This window comes from Mauremys reevesii, linkage group 6 (genome assembly GCF_016161935.1).
Source record: "Mauremys reevesii isolate NIE-2019 linkage group 6, ASM1616193v1, whole genome shotgun sequence".
NCBI lineage: Eukaryota > Metazoa > Chordata > Testudines > Geoemydidae > Mauremys > Mauremys reevesii.
This window is the reverse complement of record NC_052628.1, coordinates 96,515,377-96,534,612: the sequence shown is the minus strand read 5'-3', so window position 1 is coordinate 96,534,612 and position 19,236 is coordinate 96,515,377. Positions and strand designations below refer to the sequence as shown.

General features: G+C 40.2%; 1 long non-coding RNA gene across 1 annotated transcript; it reads right to left on the bottom strand.

The window, feature by feature from the left end:
* Positions 1 to 980: 980 nt before the first annotated feature.
* LOC120407512 lies at positions 981 to 17,331 on the bottom strand. Its single transcript, XR_005600080.1, has 3 exons — positions 17,299 to 17,331; positions 11,955 to 12,020; positions 981 to 1,304 (listed from the first exon to the last, which is right to left on the bottom strand). It is a non-coding gene; the product is annotated as an uncharacterized LOC120407512 (long non-coding RNA).
* Between the last annotated feature and the right edge of the window lie 1,905 nt (positions 17,332 to 19,236).

The window sequence follows — 19,236 nt, the reverse complement described above, 5'->3', positions numbered from 1 at the left end:
TCTATATATTTTGGTGCTAACTCCTCAGCTCCAGTCTCTCCCAGTACTATCAGCTCTCTGCTGGGAGTACTTCACTAAACCTTCTTAATTGCTGAAAGCTTGCATTTTGATCCTTCATAACTACTGCCTAAAATCAATTCGTTGTCAGGCAACAGCTGCAGCATTCATTGTTGCTGGTTCCCACGAAAACGGCTAATTCTGAAAAATGTTAATAGCTTCAGCCTTCAATGGGAAGATTTAATAATTAAATTTTAATTTACAAAAAAATGTTTAAGAGACAGGTTAACCTGTCAAGATCACCACCACTTTTGATCCAGCCGAGGCAGACAAGGAGATTGTATATCCTCATTAATACCACAATTGGCATCTGGAATCTGTTCAAAAATTCTGATTTACTTCATAACAGAGGATTATAGTAGAATCTGGAGTTCTTATGGCCCGCAGAGGCTTGTGAAATTCAAATAGAAAAGCTTTCAGTTAAACATTTCATAAAAAGCCCTACCTTATACTAATCCAAAGAAACACTAACAAGTGCTTGAGGGGATGAAAATCCACAATATGTTTTGGTAGCTACACTTATGGAAACATTAACTTTCTTGGGCAGGGTCGCTCAGTGAGCTTCTGAAGTTAGACACTACCAGGATTCAGTTCTTAACACACTTCCAATGCACTAAAAAAAAAAAAAAAAAGTCAGAAGCCTCTAGTATTTATGAATTATTAATGCTCGCTTTCTGGGTGGTGGGGTTTTTTAAGTTTTGCTTTTGTGTGCATGTTCAGCTGAGTAATTCAATAGACAGAGGCATGAATAGTTATGCTAACTAGCACTGGGGCTAACCTTTAAAGTTCGTTAAAGCTGTCAGCTTTCCCTGAAATATTTTCATTTTTCTTTTTTCTGAACAGGAAAACACATTTGTACACTGGGCGCTGGAGGGGGCATCTTTAGGAACTGGATTTTACGATTAAAGAACAGAGAGAACAGGTTCAGGAAGGGTGTCAGGTTCACAATTCTCATTTACAATCCTTGCCATCAGAATGTATTCACATTGTGCCAGTTGCTGCTCTCAATTCTCATTACAGAAACATTGTCATCCAAATGAGGTGTAGGAACTTGAATAACTCACACATGTCCTCTGTGAAATATAGCAGGATCCAACAGAAAAAACCAACGGGTTGGGGGAGGAATGAAATATTCCATCAGTGGGTTGGAAGCAAACACTAAAGAGGTGCGCTTCAATTCAGGCAGAACATGGGAAATAAAGATAGCAAAAAAACCTTTGACCAGTTGAGGCCTTTTAAGAAGCGATCTGTAAAAGGAAAAAGAGAGACAGCTCACCAAATACTGCCTTCTATACCTTTTCACTTTACAAAAAAAAAAAAAAAGTTTGTTCCTTAACACGATTTTCTTGTGTGACAAAATCAAAGCATCATGATGTTCATTGTGCTACATGTTCCTGTTAAAGCTAGAGAAGACCCTGAGTCACAAGTGTTTGGATCTGGAATCAAATAATAATAAAATAATAATAATGTGCAATGATTGAGCGATCTTGAGATCAAAAAGCACCCTAACGTGGGTATTATTCCCATTTTGCAGATGGGGAAATTGAGGCACAGAGAAATAAACTTGCCTAAGATCACAGAGTCAGAGTTAGAATCCAGGCTCATTGTTCCCAGTCCCATGCTATAGCTACTAGACCATTCAACTTCTTGAGAATAAAATCTGACACCAAAGTTCAAGGTTGCGTGCTTTCTGTGTTCTAGCTCAATCCAGAATTGAAGCAGGCTTCGCTTTATGACCTAAGATCATGATTCAGATGTGAACTTGCCCAGAGTTGTGGGGAGTTCAAATTCAGCTGTTGTGTAGTTGTAATTTAGACCTAACCCTAATTGCAAAAGCTTCACTCTTTTTTGCATTTACCTTTTTAATGCAAACTGGATTTTGTTACAAATGTGCCACTCAGCTCAGGCCAGCCTATCTAAGTTGGAGTTCTGGGCATTTTTACACGGTTTCAACTTGAGAACAGAAAAAAAAAAAAGAAAAAAAAAAAACCTTGATTTTTTTTTCCTGGTGAGCTTTGGTAGGGGTGTGTGGATAGGAGAGAGTGAGCACACACCTAAAACTCAGAGAAACTCAAGAGCAGAATTTACACTTTGGGTGTTGCATGTTGAGGTTTTGGGAAACAAGGCTTAGCTGAGAGGATACACTGATTTGGGTGAAAAGTAAAGTTTCCTACCCCAGTAGAAAACTATGAGGGGAAGTTACAGAAACTGTTTGCCATTTGTCAGTTTGAATCCTTCATCTGCAGTGTCTGAGGGCCAACCTGGTACAAAAAGAGGTATAATTTCTTCCTTAATGCACCATGTCTGGTAAATCTGGTCCAAGAGCAGGGACATTTTGCAAAACAAAATATGAACCAAACAGTTCTGTGCCTGAGGTAATTGTTGAGCCACAGCCTATAATCAATGTAAAATTAGGATTTTGTCCTTTCATTAAAGATGTCACATGACAATATCCCAGTACTCTGGGTACAAGAAAAGACTAATTTTATTACTTCAACCTTTATAGCCAAATTTTCAAAAAAGAGGATTTATCAGTAATATTTATTTGTATTGTGACAGGGCATAAGGCCTCCAATCAGAGATTAGGGCACCATTGCACTAGGTGCTATACAGACACACAATAAAAAAAGGCAGCCCCTGCCCTAAAGGCTAAATACAAGACAAGAGATAACAAGTAGACATGACAGATGGAAGGAGCATCAGGTAACACTGAGATGAGTCTTAACTTGTCTTCCAATTTTGCATCCACAATTATTTGCATGACTGACTGTTGGTGAAGGCTCAGAATTGGAGGCTAATTTTGAAAATCTGGCTTTTAGTTAGTAATTAATAACCAAACCCTAAAGCCACACTTCTACCCAAGCTATAGGGGACAGCAACAGTCCCATCCTGAAGAGTGTCTGATTCAATCCAGATATGATACTGGCTAAGAAAACATGCAAACTGTATATACTGCATTGCATAGAGAATGAAATATAAAAACTAAGACAAGTGATATCTGCAATTGTAATATGCTTGGTATCCTGTTAATCTGGACTCTGGAACAAAAGGGATGAGGGAACAACTATATTCACTCAGATAGCAGCTCATAAAAGGAACTTTGACACACTGAACCCAAAAAAAGAAGAGCGCTTCTAATTTCCAGGCAACAAATTGTTCTGCTCTGTTAATGGGTTAAAATCCTTATTACTTGTCTTTAACTGAGATTTATAAACCAAAAGAGGTACAACACTCTATTGGCTGGATTCCCAGAGTTTGTATATGCTATTCACACTCTTGCGCATCACTACCTGTATTGTCTCTATTTGTCAGTAAGACTGAATTTTGACCAAAAACTTGTTTTTGCCCTTTTCCCAACAATAATGAAGAAACTCTCTCCTGGTAGAATATCTTTCATTTTTGCCAGATACAGGACAATTGCTTCCATATTCTCATTTGTAAAAAAGAGTTCCTTGCCTCCATTATATTCTGATGATGATGATCATCCTGTTTTTCCAGTCCTGGTATTTTTTCCTAGACAGCAGCATTCAGTGAAAATAAAGAGCTCTTCCTCCACATTTGTTTAGATACCATTGGAGGGATTTTGTTACAAAGTTGACTGAAATCCAATTCCTTGGCTGCCGAAGGAAAAGCCTAAAAACTTTTGGATTATTTGACCTAATGTAGTGCTCAGCTATTCCTAGTCTTCTCTATGCAATTCAAATTTGTCTATACAACAATTTTCTGTGCTTTCCAGTGTAAGGGCTAAATTCAGCTTTCAGTGATATCAATGGGGTTGCTAACTGAGAGCAGAGTTTGGCTCAAACGCCCTGTTCTTTTCTCTAAGCCCTCACATTTTCTTAATAAAACCCAATATTTCTCTTCAAATCATGGTAGAGATGTCTGCAATCCATTAGGCTTAGTATGCAAAGGATCCACTAAAGCAGGGGTAGGCAACCTATGGCACGCGTGCCAAAGGCGGCACACAAGCTGATTTTCAGTGGCACTCACAGTGCCCAGGTCCTGGCCACCGGTCCGGGGGGCTCTGCATTTTAATTTAATTTTAAATGAAGCTTCTTAAACATTTTTAAAACCTTATTTACTTTACATACAACAATAGTTTAATTTAGAAGGATCATAATAGTCAGAAGGTAGCTTTGGTATTTGAATCTGAAATGAAAAACATAGTGAAGGTTTCTAAGGATAGGTCTTACCGTTGTATCTGGACACGAGTTGGCAAACAAACAGCAAACCACAATTTGGGGAACCCCACCCCCATCAAATGACAAGACAAACTAAAACTGAAGCATGAGATTTAAACCAAGACCTATGTAACCTAGAGGGACAAGCTCTACTAGGTGAGCTCATCTCCCTGAGGAAAATACAGAAGTACGACTAAGGTCACCTCATCTGTATTTTTGCTCTTTAAATATATCTTATGGCGGTGTGTACATTGCCAATTGGCCAAATTTGAATGTGATAATTACATTCTGCTACCTAAATTCCTCATACTGCAGTTTCAGTTGTGAAGAATTAGCCTACCTACCCTTTCTTATGCTAGATCTATAGCGTTGCTGTGTGCTATTAAGCAGCTGCTACATTCCACTCTAATGATGGCTTCAGTTCAGTGCTGGGTGATGTGATCCCCACATATCCCTTACTATCTCAGGAATTTTTGGTGAGGATCCATTAACTTGGGTTTGTAAGACACTTCAAAATCCTATGCAAAGCCATATTTTTTATATATATACACATACATATATATATATAAATAATATATTATAAAGAGAGTAGGACTCTTGTATTCAGACAACATATAAATATTTACACCCAGAAAAATATGTACAGACTGAAATAGATATACACCGTGCTGCCTATTTCCACACATACATGCTTATTACTCTAGTCACAAGTTACTAGACGTAGCACAGTTAGGAAAGACTTGAGAAACTTAATAAATGAGCATTGTGTAAAATAGCTTCTATTGATCTAATGGGTTTATCCATAGAATTTGCCAGTTTACCAGAAGATTTTTAATAAAATATTGCTGAATAAAATGAACCCTTTACACAATTTATACAAGTTTCAGTTTCTGCACCATCTTTTCCACACTTCTTTTGCATAGGCCAACAAGGAACTGAAAGTACAGAGATTAATTTAGGTAACAATTACCACAATTCACAATTGCATTAGCACCTATTAAGGTTCATTGTTCTGTGGAAATTTTAATGATATATTCCTGAGTGAATAAAAGCAGAAGATGATTAGAAGTAAAATTGTTTCTATGTACGCTGACAGGACTGCTGAGCATAATTATACATTTCTGAGGCGACCTGTTTGGAGTTTACTCCATAATTTTATGTAAATTTTTAATAACTTCATTTTTTCAGGTTAAATGTTAATGTTATTTCAATGCACAGGGAGTTGCAGCGGTACTAATGGACGTGTATTGCAACTGATGGAACCAACTTCAGATAAAAGTCCTGAACATTTCAGGGTGATGGACTTTTACTTCATTGTTTTTTCTCCCCCAGAATCTTATTCTCGAACTAGCTGCCAACATTTTCAATCATCTCCTGGCTATTAGCTACAGTATCTAAATTCAGAGCAAAAAAAAATTCAATACGAGAAATAATTTTTTTTTCTCTTTTCCTGATTTAATCACTGCATGATGCTGGCTTAAAACAGTTTCTGCAGCTCCATGTAACACACATGCAGTAAGCTGTAGAACATAAAGAGACAAGCATAAAACCAGAAGTGAAATATATTGAAGACAAATGTGTGTGATCAGACTTGCACAAAGTCCGCCCACTTAGATACATGTGGGTTTCTATTGACCATTCTGGCAGGTTTGTATCCATTGAGCATCATTTTTGGTTTGTGTTCAACACCCCAGAACTGACGTAAACATCAAGAAACCTTCAGCAAGTTTTGTACCAATATGAAAACAAAACTTATATGACCCTCTATATCACGAGAGTCCTCTCCTTCCCCAATAGACTCTGACTACCACTCTTACCTTCATTTGTCTCCAGTTCACTTTCCCCCATACCCGCGTCCTGGCCAGTGGTCGAGCATCCGCCGAAAGGACGCCTCTGGATGATGGCATTCGGTGGCATTTTGGCAGATGCTCGACTGCTGCCATGGTCCTTCGTCTGGCGCCTGCCAGACGAAAAAGGTTGAGGACCACTGCCCTATAGAATCATAGAATGGGAAGGGACCTCAATAGGTCATCTAATCCAGTCCCCTGTACTCATGGCAGGACTAAGTATTATCTAGACCATCCCTGACAGGTGTTTGTCTAACCTGTTCTTAAAAATCCCCAACGATGGAGATTCCACAACCTCCCTGGACAATTTATCCCAGCGTTTAACCACCCTGACAGTGAGGAAGTTTTTCCTAATGTCTAAACTGAACCTCCCTTGCTGCAACTTAAACCCATTGCTTCTTGGCCGATCCTCAGAGGTTAAAAGGACAATTTTTCCCCTCTCTCCTCCTTGTAACAAACTTTTATGTACTTGAAAACTGTTATGTCCCTTCTCAGGTCTTCTCTTTTCCAGACTAAAACCCAATTTTTACAATCTTCCCTCATAGGTCATGTTTTCTAGACCTTTAATCATTTTTGTTGCTCTTCTCTGGACTTTCTCCAATTTGTCCACATCTTTCCTGAAATGTGATGCCCAGAATTGGACACAATACTCCAGTTGAGGCCTAATCAGCCCAGAGTAGAGCAGAAGAATTACTTCTCGTATCTTGCTTACAACACTCCTGCTAATACATCCCAGAATGTTGTTGGCTTTTTTTGCAACAGTATTACACTGTTGACTAATATTTAGCTTGTGGTCTACTATGACTCCCCCAGATCCCTTACTAGGCAATCATTTCCCATGCAGTGACCATGAAGTGGTGGAGTTCAAGATCCTGACAAAAAGAAGAAAGGAGAGTAGCAAAATATGGACCCTGGACTTCAGAAAATCAGACTTGGACTCCCTTAGGGAACTGATGGGCAGGATCCCTTGGGAGGATAATATGAGGGGGAAAGGAGTTAAAAAGTTGATTTATTGGTGCACAAACCAACTGATGTGAGAAAGAAAGAGAAATAATGCAGGCAGGCAGGGCAGGCTGGCTTAATAAAAAAGTGTTGAGCTTAAAAAAAAAAAAAAAAAAAAAGAAGAAGTGGGGAAATGACAGATGACTAGGGAGGAGAGAAAAATTGCTAGATCATGCAGGGGGGGTAATCCAGAAAGGCAAAGGCACAATTGAGAGTTGCAGCTAGCAGATGATGTGAAGGGTAAAAAAAGGGGTTTCTACAGGTATGTTACAAAAAAGGTGGTCAGGGAAAGTGTGGGACCCTTACTGAATGGGGGAGGCAACCTAATGACAGATGATGTGAAAAAAGCTGAAGTACTCAATGCTTTTTTGCCTCAGTCTTCACAGACAAGGTCAGCTGCCAGACTGCTGCACTGGACACCACAGTATGGGGAGGAGGTGAGCAGCCCTCAGTGGTGAAAGAACAGGTTAAGGACTATTTAGAAAAGCTGGACATGAACAAATCCGTGGGTCCAGATCTAATGCATCCACGGGTGCTGAGGGTGGCTGATGTGATTGCAGAGCCATTGGCCATTATCTCTGAAAATTCATGATGATCAGGGGAGGTCCAGTATGATTGGAAAAAGGCAAATATAGTGCCCCTATTGAAAAAAAGGGAAGAAAGAGAACATGGGGAACTATAGACCAGTCAGCCTCACTTTAGTCCCCTGCAAAATCATGGAGCAGGTCCTCAAGGAATCCATTTTGAAGCACTTAGAGGAGAGAAAGGTGATCAGGAACAGTCAACATGGATTCACCAACGGCAAGTCATGCTTGACCAACCTGATTGCCTTCTATGATGAGATAACTGGCTCTGTGGATATGGGGAAAGCGGTGGATGTGATATAGCTTGACTTTAGCAAAGCTTTTGATACGCTCTCCAAACAGTATTCTTGCCAGCAAGTTAAAGTAGTATGGATTGGAAGAATGAACTATAAGGTGGAGAGAAAGCTGGCTAGATTGTCAGGCGCAACTGGTTGTTATCAACAGCTCAATGTCTAGTTGGGAGACGGTATCAAGTGGAGTGCCCAGGGGTCAGTCCTGGGGCTGGTTTTGTTCAACGTCTTTATTAATGATCTGGATGATGGGATGAATTGCACCCTCAGCAAGTTCGCAGATGACACTAAGCTTGGAAAAGGGGGTAGAGGTAGATACACTGGAGAGTAGGGATAGGATCCAGAGTGACCTAGACAAATTGGAGGATTGGGCCAAAAGAAATCTGATGAGATTCAACAAGGACAAGTGCAGAGTCCTCAGTTAGGAAGGAAGAATCCCATGCACCGCTACAGGCTGGGGACCAACTGGCTATGCACCAGTTCTGCAGAAGAGGACCTGGGGATTACAGTGGATGAGAAGCTGGATGAGTGGACAGTGTGCCCTTGTTGCCAAGAAGGCCAACAACATATTGGGCTGTATTAGTAGGAGCACTGCCAGCAGATCAAGGGAAGTGATTATTCCCCTCTATTCAGCACTGGTCAGGCCACACCTGGAGTAGTGTTTTGGTCCCCCCACTACAGAAGGGATGTGGACAAAATGGAGAGAGTCCAGCGAAGGGCAACAAAAATTAGGGGGCTGGGGCACATGACTTATGAGGACAGGTTGAGGGAACTGGGGTTATTTAGTCTGCAGAAGAGAAGTGGGGGGGATTTGATAGCAGCCTTCAACTACCTGAAAGGGGGGCAGTTCCAAAGAGGATGGAGCTCAGCTGTTCTCAGTGGTGGCAGATGACAGAACAAGAAGCAATGGTCTCAAGTTGCAGAGAGGGAGGTCAAGATTGGATATTAGGAAACACTATTTCACTAGGAGGGTGGTGAAGCACTGGAATGGGTTACCTAGGGAGGTCTTGGAATCTCCATCCTTAGAGGTTTTTAAGGCCTGGCTTGACAAAGCCCTGGCTGGGATGATTTAGTTGGTGTTTGGCCTGCTTTGAGCAGGGGATTGGACCCCACTTGTTATGCCCTTGTAGTAGCTTCATCTAAGTTGGATATCCCTAGTTTATGAGAAGGTCATGCGAGACAGTATCAAAAGCTTTACTGATGTCAAGATATACCACGTCTACCACTTCCCCCCTATCCACAAGGCTTGTTACCCTGTCAAAGAAAGCTACCAGGTTAGTTCGACAGGCTTTGTTCTTGACAAATCCATGCTGATTGTTACTTATCACCTTATTATTGTCTAGATATTTGCAGATTGATAGCCTAATTATTTGTCTTCATCTGGCCCACTGCTCCTCCCAGCTCAACAGCTGCTCCCCACAGCCTGTTCTGTGAGGCCAGACAGCAGGCCTTGCCCTCCCCACACATACGTAAACTAGTATTTTCTAAAGGACATGCTTTTCTCTCCAGCCTCTCCTCCTTTAGCCCACCACATACTAATACATTTGGGGGAAAAAGAGAGGAAAAGAGAATTGCCTGTCCCCCATCTCACAGCCTGAAGCAGTCAGGCTAGGAAAGCTTCCTTATTAGTTACTTGCATTATTATCCACTAGGGCTGAGAAACCCCAGGGCACAGTGCAGTAATGACGACTCTGGCCTGGATTTTCAGAGGAGCATGAGGAAGTTAGAATTCAATGGAAAGTGGCCTAACTCCCTCCTTGTTCCATGAGTTTCTGCCCAACTCCTTAATCCTGTGGTGGACTCTAGTCAGAGCACCTCTAAAACGTAGAATGATGGATAGGACCTTTCAAGAAGCAGTAGCAGGATCAGTTCAATGGCTAGGGTTGGAGGGAAAGAAGGCAGACCACTTGCCTCCAAAAGAAACTGGCAGAAAGATAGAGGCAATTGAGTCTACTTCACCAGCCCCCTAAGAAACAGGATAGAAAGGGCACACTATCCCTTAACTGCCCCTTCAGGGGCCGGCAGAGAAAAGCAGGACATTCAGCTATTCCCTTAACCTACCCAAAGAAAGGGAGTGTAAAAAAATAAAATAAAATAAAATCACTGGGTAATACCCTCTACAAGGATGATGAGGGGATTGTTGGGAAGAGGTCCTGAACTGAAAATCAGTGGTGTTTTCAGCAAGAGTGAAATTCTATCCATAAGCTGTTAGGCACAGAATTGACAGGACTTATTTTCTTCTCTTTTCCCTACCAAAGATACCCTCAGGAGTGCATGGTATCTTACCTAGCTCTGCAGCAAATTGGCAAAAGATTTTATTTCTTTAAGTCTTTTGGTTTGGTTGAAACATGAAGTGAAACCAGTCTGATAATCAGTTGCAAGTGTGAATGAAGAAGTAACTGCAAATATAATAATATGTACAACAGAATTTCTTTCCCCTTAAACAATTTCAGCAGCTTAGTCATCAGTGAGAGGTAACTTTCCAGTCAACAGGAAAATGCTTTCCCCCCCCCCAAATCATCTTGTGTCCCTTGCAGCAGAGGGTCGATCTGCAATAGAGGGTCAAAGTTGATATGCAGCTTTCTTCAGTACTTCATTTCAATCCATCTGCTACTCACAAGATCATTGGAGTTCACCAACACAATGGAGAGAGCTTAGCAAGGTTGAGAGAGGTGTCTGAGAATTGGCAAAGAAAATAAAAAGGACAGGACCCTTTTTGCACTTCTTAAAGATGTTACCCAACCAAGAAGCAAGTGTAGTAATCATTTAATATCAGATATGTAGCACAGGAGTATATTCTCTGATCTACTTTAGTTCTATCACTAAAGCACAATTAGCTACTAGAACCATTTGTTTTAAAACAATGTTTACTAACTGTTGAAAAATTAGTCTTGAATTCAAGTCCCTAATTTATTTTTCTAAAATGTGTGCGTTTTTAAGGTGGCTATCACCTTGGTATCTCAGCCCCACCATGGCATGAAATTCTTCCTACCACCACATGGACTATACATTATGATTTCTGCCTTTCCCTCCTTTTTTAAAGTATTTTGTCTCCACTATACTCTGTAATGAAAAATAAGGCATGTTTACTGAGCTCTATGTTCTCCCATCCAGCCACCTGCTTGGATTTGCTTTATGTTCAGACTTGGGATAGGATAGCCCAGTTTTGCAAACAAACCATAGAATAGTGTTGCTTTGCAGTGATAATGTTGCTTAAAAGTAGGATAAAATACAGGACTGCTAAAATTCAAAACACAAGGGCCTCTTTGCGGATCAGAGAGCAGATGTCTGGTCTGAATGTATAGTGATATATAGTCAGAAGAGGCAAATGTTCTTGAAATTTTAGAAATCAAATAACTTTTTGAATGATTTCCCAAATAGCTCATCACAGTGAAAGAAAACAACATCTGAACTAGAAATATATGAATTGTTTTACCATGTCTGAGAAGCAGTGACTATCACTTTTTTTTCCTGTCAGCCCCACTTTAGTGTGTTTAAACAAATTAGCGAGATTGAACACCTCTAATTTCAACTCTCCCAAGAATCCCTGCCAACCAAGCTTCACGTATTAATGTCAAACAACCTAAAGAAAAGGCTAGTAGTCCTATATTAGCACAGCCTGATCTAAATCAAGGAGTCTGGATTCATTCTCTCTGTTGAGAGGGCTAAAGTACATCTATAAATGTAGGTAAAAAGTGGGTCAGATGGAATCAAAATGGGCACAATATTAACAATGGAATTAAACACTAATACTGGGGGAAGGGAACATGGTTTATTCCATGGAGAAGAGCTCATGAGTAGTTAAAAACTTTGAATTAGTTTTGCAAAGCATGACATCATGCAGCGATTGTCAGGTCTTGGAGGAACAGCACCTTGCCATAGGGTGACCAGACAGCAAATGTGAAAAATCAGGATGGTAATAGGAGCCTATGTAAGAAAAGGACCCCAAAATTGGGACTGTCCCTATAAAATCGGGACATCTGGTCACCTTACCTTGCCAAGATGCAGCAATCAGGGCATGGCTGAGGCAGGAAATCACAGGACCAGTCTGTCCATCACCTGCAGTATTTGAAGGGTCACATTTATTTGGAAGCCATATTTAAAAACAACTGTAATACTCAGAAGTAAACCACCACCAAATGAGGTATTCTAGCTGCATCTGCTATCATTATTCTTATTCCGAGTTAATCAGCATTTCCTCTTCCTCTATATTTAATGCCTTATCCATATCACATCCCACTGAGCTAAAAGTTGTTTCTTTGAAGATTCAGTGGACTCCTTACAATAAGGTTTGATAGACTGAAGCTCTGTTTAATATAAAGTACAATGAAAGATTCCCCCACATCACCTCCTGTGCAGTTCCTTGGCACAAGCCCCCCATCTAGTTCAGGTCTACCATTTTAACTGATTTTTTTAAAAGCCAAAATAGTTAAATCATGACAGCCCGTAGTGTGGATGAAGTTATATCAGTATAGCAAGAACTTGTACATGTACAACTTATCCTAGGGGAATTGAGCTGTACTGGTTTCAAACTGGCACAGTTAAATCAGGACAAAATTGATTGTAGACAAGCACTTAGCCTTTGAGCAGGCTGAGAAGTATTTCACCAACATTGAACCTCCACTGATTAACTAATTTATTTTTTCACAGGATAGTCTATTATACAGGAACTCAACTACACGTATTAAAAAAAACCCTGCGCAAGTCTGCTCAGATATTTTAGATGTGTAGATTGACAAAAAAGTAACAAAAACAATATTCTGATAGGTTCGGATACTTTTTTGCCAGCCTCTAGGCCGGAACTGATCGTTCTGACAAACAACTTTTCAGACAATTAGCCTTTGAAGTGAAATAAATACTTTCTAGTGTTTTGATTTTTTAAAAAATGTTTTGAAATAGTCATTACATTTAACACTAGCAACCATACATGGGAAGGGATGTTTTGTAAGGAGTGGGCCATATCCCTCCAGGACGTCATGAAAAACTAGCAGGGATGTGGAAGCTTGAACAGACCTCTCAACTGTTCCCCCATTGTCTCAACTTTCATTTAAAAAAAAAATGCAGTGGAGAAACATGGAGAGCATAGGCAATGCCAAAACTAAGGGAACTCAGCTTTCAAAAGTTTTGGGGAAAAAAGCAGATATATTTAAATTAACAGCTTTCTTACACAGACTATCATAGGCATCGACTGCACTTCTGTGCCATTTTTTCATGCCACACACACCCAAACACCTGAGTCTCATAGTTCTCTGATCACAATACTCAGAAAAAGCAAATTTCAGTTGTACTTTCTCCCATGGGATTCTCTGTGGGAGAAGGTGATTTGCCTCTTGATCCTTGAAGTGAAGCCATAAATGTATTGTAATGCAACTTGCAAACATGATTGTGTGTCAGCTTAACTGCAATTTCCCCCCCATGACTCAGGTCCACTGAGGATGGTGCCAAGAAATTGTTGGTACCTGGACTCCAATCTGACAAATTCCACGGCAGCTGAACTAGATAGAAGTCCAAGGAGACTTTAAAGCCCACATTACACAAACTGAATTTTAGGGCTATTAGAGGGTAAAGGCTACGACATGTTATTACTCTGTAGTGTTAAATAGCAAAGATATCCGCACCTACCTCATGTGTTCAGAGTAATTTCAAACCTTCTCAAGGGAAATCTCTGAGAAAGAAAGGAGTTAAATATCTGTTCCCGTATTCCTAACCCTGGTATAACCCAAAAGGTGAAGGTTCACTTGGGACCCTTTCTCTCTTTATTTACTTAAAGGACTAACCTATTTGCGATATAAGCATCCCTCTCCCCTGTCCCCCCACCCCCATCCCTGACACACACACTTCTCCACACTTTAAAAAAAATCCACAAGTAAGTATTATTTACATCCCTTTTTCAATTGCCAGGGCTCACAGATACTATGGTGATGGTGCAGTGTACAGGACTGAATGCAGCAGAATGTTGGAACTGACATCTTTCATTATAAGCAAAATGAGTTAGCAGACAGAGTATGTAATCACTACTCATGGCAAGGGGGAAAAAAAACAGGGAAGTAGCATATCAAATTCCTTCTATGAGCTCTTTGACAGAAACGTCCTGCTGCTGCCACCAACCAGCTCTTAGAATACCTATTTTTCTTGTTTCAGAAGGACCTTATTATGTGTTAATATATATATAAAAAAAAGTACACAAAATACTTCAGATTTCATGGAAAGATGCTAAACAAGAGACAAAAAAAAGGAAGACACACAGGAGATTTTCTGCAGGCATCCTGAGCACTGCAAAACAGAGAATATCAACAAAGCCTCGCTTAGGTTTCTTTGTCTGTATTGGTGACAGACAGGCTTTGGGAATCGAGTTCAATGAGTGTTTGAAAAGGAGGTTTTACGATCCACCCATCTCAAAATGTTGCTCTCTTTTGTCTAAGGATTATGTTACTTTAATCCTAACCGCACACAGATGAATAGTAACAAATTCATCATCTTCATAAAGGGCTGGTGTATGCGTTTGTGGTTTATCTGAGAAAGTTTCAGTGAGGTTGACTTAATTTTCTGGCAAAAATAAATACTCTGGATAAAAGTTGATGTTATGGCTTTTAAAAAAATCATTTCAAAAAGTCAGAAAATAAATCAATCATGTGCATGCAGAAAAATATTACTAACAGAACTGGAAACAATTAGACATCAATACCAATTACAATTGCCTCTCCTCACTTCTGTTCCCCATGCTATAGCTTGTATTTTACCATCAATATAAGCAAAACAGTACATACAGTAAATTTTGAACATTCTGAATGTATGCTTGGGCAGAATGATTACATCTATTGAGACTCCTAGATTACTCCTAACATGACATTCAACTCCTGTTATTTGTCATCTGAAAGGTAGTTTTCCCTAGACTTGAATTAAGGTCTCATATTTTACTATGATGTCTATGTAACAATAATCTGGACATTTTTCATATACCTATTCACTGGGCAGGTATTGCCACTGATAACTGCACCCTTGCATATTCTATTTGCCATGGGTAAATATTTTTTGGAAGGTGAATAAAAGATTCTCTGATTTTTCAATATCCTCAAAGGGTGGGCAAATCAACTTTGTGCCCAGGTTTGTAAAATTTCAGGACAATTTTGCACAGCTCAGGAATTGTATATCTAAGATTTTATTTACTGAACTGGTAAATAATAGTACATGATTCAGTCCAAGTTGGTAGTGATCAAATGTTATAATCTGATAGATCAGTGGTTCTCAAACTTTTGTACTGGTGACCCCTTTCACACAGCAAGCCTCTGAGTGCAACCCCCCCTTATACATTAAAAACACTTTTTTATATATTTAACACCATTATAAATGCTGGAGGCAAAGCAGGGTTTGGGGTGGAGGCTGACAGCTCACGACCCCCCATGTAATAACCTGGCGACCCCCTGAAGGGTCCTGACCCCCAGCTTGAGAACCACTGTGATAGATGTTTTGTACCCAACATTATCCTAATGGTCCAGAATACTGTACTGCCCTATAAATCAGTTGAAAGGCACAGTGTTTTGAACCTCTGATGTAAGCATCTGCAGGACTAGAACATAGAATGATGGAGGTTCTGGGCCTTGAGGTTTCCACATCACCACAGGGAGCTGTGTTTCCACTAGGAGACCACTGTGAAGCAAGACACAGCAGGAAGTACCATCCAGCAGGGACTAAGTGGCAGTTCCCCCTGCAGCCCACTGATTGGCTGGTATATAATCCAAGAAACCTGACTCAGCTCAATTGCTGCTCCACTACATGCCTCCTGACTGCAACTTGGTAACTGACCAGTGCACAATGGCTGTCCAGTCCTGGCAACTATAGTACATTAGGATAAGTGTACCCTTATTCAAACAGCACAAATGGCCTTCAGTTCTTAGAATTTGTTGCTAGATGCAAAGCAGAATTTGCAAAGTGTAAATGCATCCACCAAATTAGAGGTGCTTGAATACATTGACGATCAAGCATTAAAACAATTCACAGGATGATATATATTGTTTAGAAATGACAAAGTAGTGAGTCTATCCTTGGAACTAGTTCTTGATCCCTAGAGTGCTGATAATTAACCTTTTGAAAACCTTTTAGGTCTGAGATCAGCTTGTGATGCTAGCTGAAATTAAATTGAGGGAGATGGGGAGAGACTGATATCACCAAACTGTAAAACAGTGCAACAGATTTATCAGTGAGTACTAATTTTTTTCAGACAGCCCTTCCATGAACTGATACAGATACTACATCAAATCTGCAGCATGTTAATCTGTCTAGGTGAACCTTCCACTCCTGGCAGGGAAATAAAAACAGATCCAGCTACTTCTGCTTACAGCATACATTGCCCTATGGATAAAAGGAGCAACTTCCTAATTCTCCCAGATGATGCTCATATCTACCTTTCAACAAGCCTAAAAAAATTTCAGTCTGCCCTACTCCTTTTCACCTTGCAAGAAGAAGAAACATTCAAAACAACTCTAAACAAATCAACCCAACATTCCCTAGAACTTTCAACCTGGAACAAAGTCAATTCTTTCTGGCTTTTCTCTTTCTCTCCCCCCCGCCCCAAAATAAAATCTATTATTCTAATCATTCCAAATGTGACATAAGCCAGTGAGTGTAAATTTAATCATTCATATCATTTGAATGATAATAAAAAATAAGCAGAAAAAGGGATAAATTCATCAAAGTTGTGAGAATATTCTAGGAGAAAAGGAATTTCCTGAGGTAACTGTCCTTGACCTGGCTCTTTAATCGAGTGAAATTTCATCACTTTATCTAATATCATGCTTCATGCTTCAGGCTCCCAGCAATTCTATTTTAGTGTGGTCTAATGGGCAGCTGACACATTCACTCAGCACCAGACTGCATAATAGGCGCTGACACACTGTGTGGTGAGCACCCTATTGAGAGCTGTTTATTTGTGCCTGGCAAGGAAAAATTTCATCCAGTAAAGTCTCCTCATAACAATTTCAGTCTCAGTTTTCAGGGCCTCTGTGGACTTCACATTTCAAGAGGTTCAGAAGCACTTGCAGGGAATTCAGTCACTTATTTGGGTGGCTGTACGTTATCTGACTTTAGGTGAGAGGTTGTGAAAGCACCAGTTATGGTTGTCTGAAACCTGAATCTAGATAGTGTAATGAAGAGTGTCATTCTAACTGCTTTGCAGGCTACTCTTCTCAGAACCCGATTCAATTTGATATTCTGAGGTTAACGCACTGTATTGGGACTGAAAATAGGAATGCACATGAAAAGCTTTTATATTTATTCAGTTCAGTAAGCATGGCAAACTCATCAACAGCTATTTGTACACTGTAGGCATGGTGGGACTTACTTTGATGTTCTGATTTATGCTTGCTATTTTTCCTGCAGTATTACTTCAGAGTAGAAAAGCACTTAAAAAAAGAAAAAGGAACAGTCTTGACTCTCAACACAATAGCAAAGGACATCATCATAAACAAAGCAACACAAATAAAATAAAGGAATGACAATCAGTGAGTCTGGCATTCCATCCTACGCAAAAATCAAATTCACTATATAGTGCAAATAATTCATTTCCTGTACGTGTATGGATGTAGTTAAATGTATAGCATACATGCATATGTATAATAAAGAAAACAGGCATTTTCTAAGCTCTAATATATTTAATCACATACATAATATGCACACATGCACCTCAGACAAGATATGTATTGTAGCCTTGTTTATGTTACTATAGTAACAAACTTCTTCACTTCCTGAATTTTGAGTATTTAAAATCATTTCCATAATACTGTATTGCATTAAGACTTTCTTTGGAAGGGGGATTTTTCATCAATGTAACCTCAAGATTAACACTTAAAAAGGAGAAAGACAAAATGCAAAAGCTACAGTTCTTACAGCCGCATTAATTTACCTATCTTGCTATGGTTGCATTTTCCAGTGTTTGCCATAAAATGTTAAAAATGCAAATAAGAACTTTAACTTTTGCATTGTAGGTTAGTTTAGCTGTGCAGCCCTAATGTTGGGTTAGTGTAGCTTTAAACACTAAAATGCAAATCCTGAACCATGCTTCACAGATATGGAGGGCTCCCTTATTATGCAAGATTTGGTAATCCCACGCAGATGATTCATTCAAGGGGGTTTAAAGACAGGGAAGATCTGGTACCAGGATAACCACTGAGGGACATGCCACAAGTTCCACAGAGGCTACTCCAACCAGAAGTATAGGAAGGCTGAGAGCTATATAATTCTTGTTGCAGTCTTGCCCCCATAGCTGATCCAGGAGAGTTACTGAAGCACTGGTGGTATGCTAACTCCCCTATATCTTAACCAGGGGAGAGAACAGAGATGAGAAAGAAGAATTCTCATTTCAGGCAGAGGACTTGGAGTAACTCCTGTGGAGCTGTGCTTGCAGGTCACTGATTTCATTGCCTGTGGAGGAAGGATGTTTGTGTCCTAGCTGGTCTCTTGTCCATATGGCTACAAATCTAGGCTCTCTATATCCCTTTAATTTTTTTTTAAAAAAGGAAGAGAGTACTTGCCTTGTCTGTGTTTAATGTTAGCCTTGAACTGGTCTTCATGGATTCACTCATCTCCCCCCAAGCTGAAGAGCGGAGGAGAGTTCCCACCTTTGCTGCTGCTCTTGTTGTCTGGAGACAGTTTTCTGCACTGTTCTTCTGGATCACTCGAATCATAAGCAACACTAGAACTATTTCCTTCCCAGACTGGTCACTTTTTAATCCAGTGTGCTTGTGAATAACTATTAAAAAAACCCAAAACATATTACCTAGGGAGGGCACAGGCAGCCTAGGGAGGGGCACACCCTCACTCTAGTACAGAGGAGACTAACAAGCTCTTCCAGGCTCATTCAGCACTAATCAGGTGCACCTGTAATGCTTGTTCTGGGGGGGGAAGAAGAGGAGAACACCACATAGGAAGGAAAAACTGCCATAGGAGAAAGACTGCTGTACCTCAGAGACACAAATCAGCCAAGAGGGAGAGAATCTCAAGCCTCTTTGTCCTGAAACTGCATAGAGCAGCTTTAAAGCAGTATGCCCCAATTTTATAGGGACAGACCTGATTTTGGGGGATTTTTCTTATATAGGCTCCTGTTACCCCCACCCCCCACCCCCAATCCCAGTTTTTCACACTTGCTATCTGGTCACCCTAGTGCCTTAAGAAGAGGGGCTGGTGGTAGACCCTCAACTAAAGATGCTATACCAGGTGACAAGCCAAGCCCCCACAGACTGTCTAAGACTTTCTTTGCTTTTAATCTGACTCCCTTCTCTTT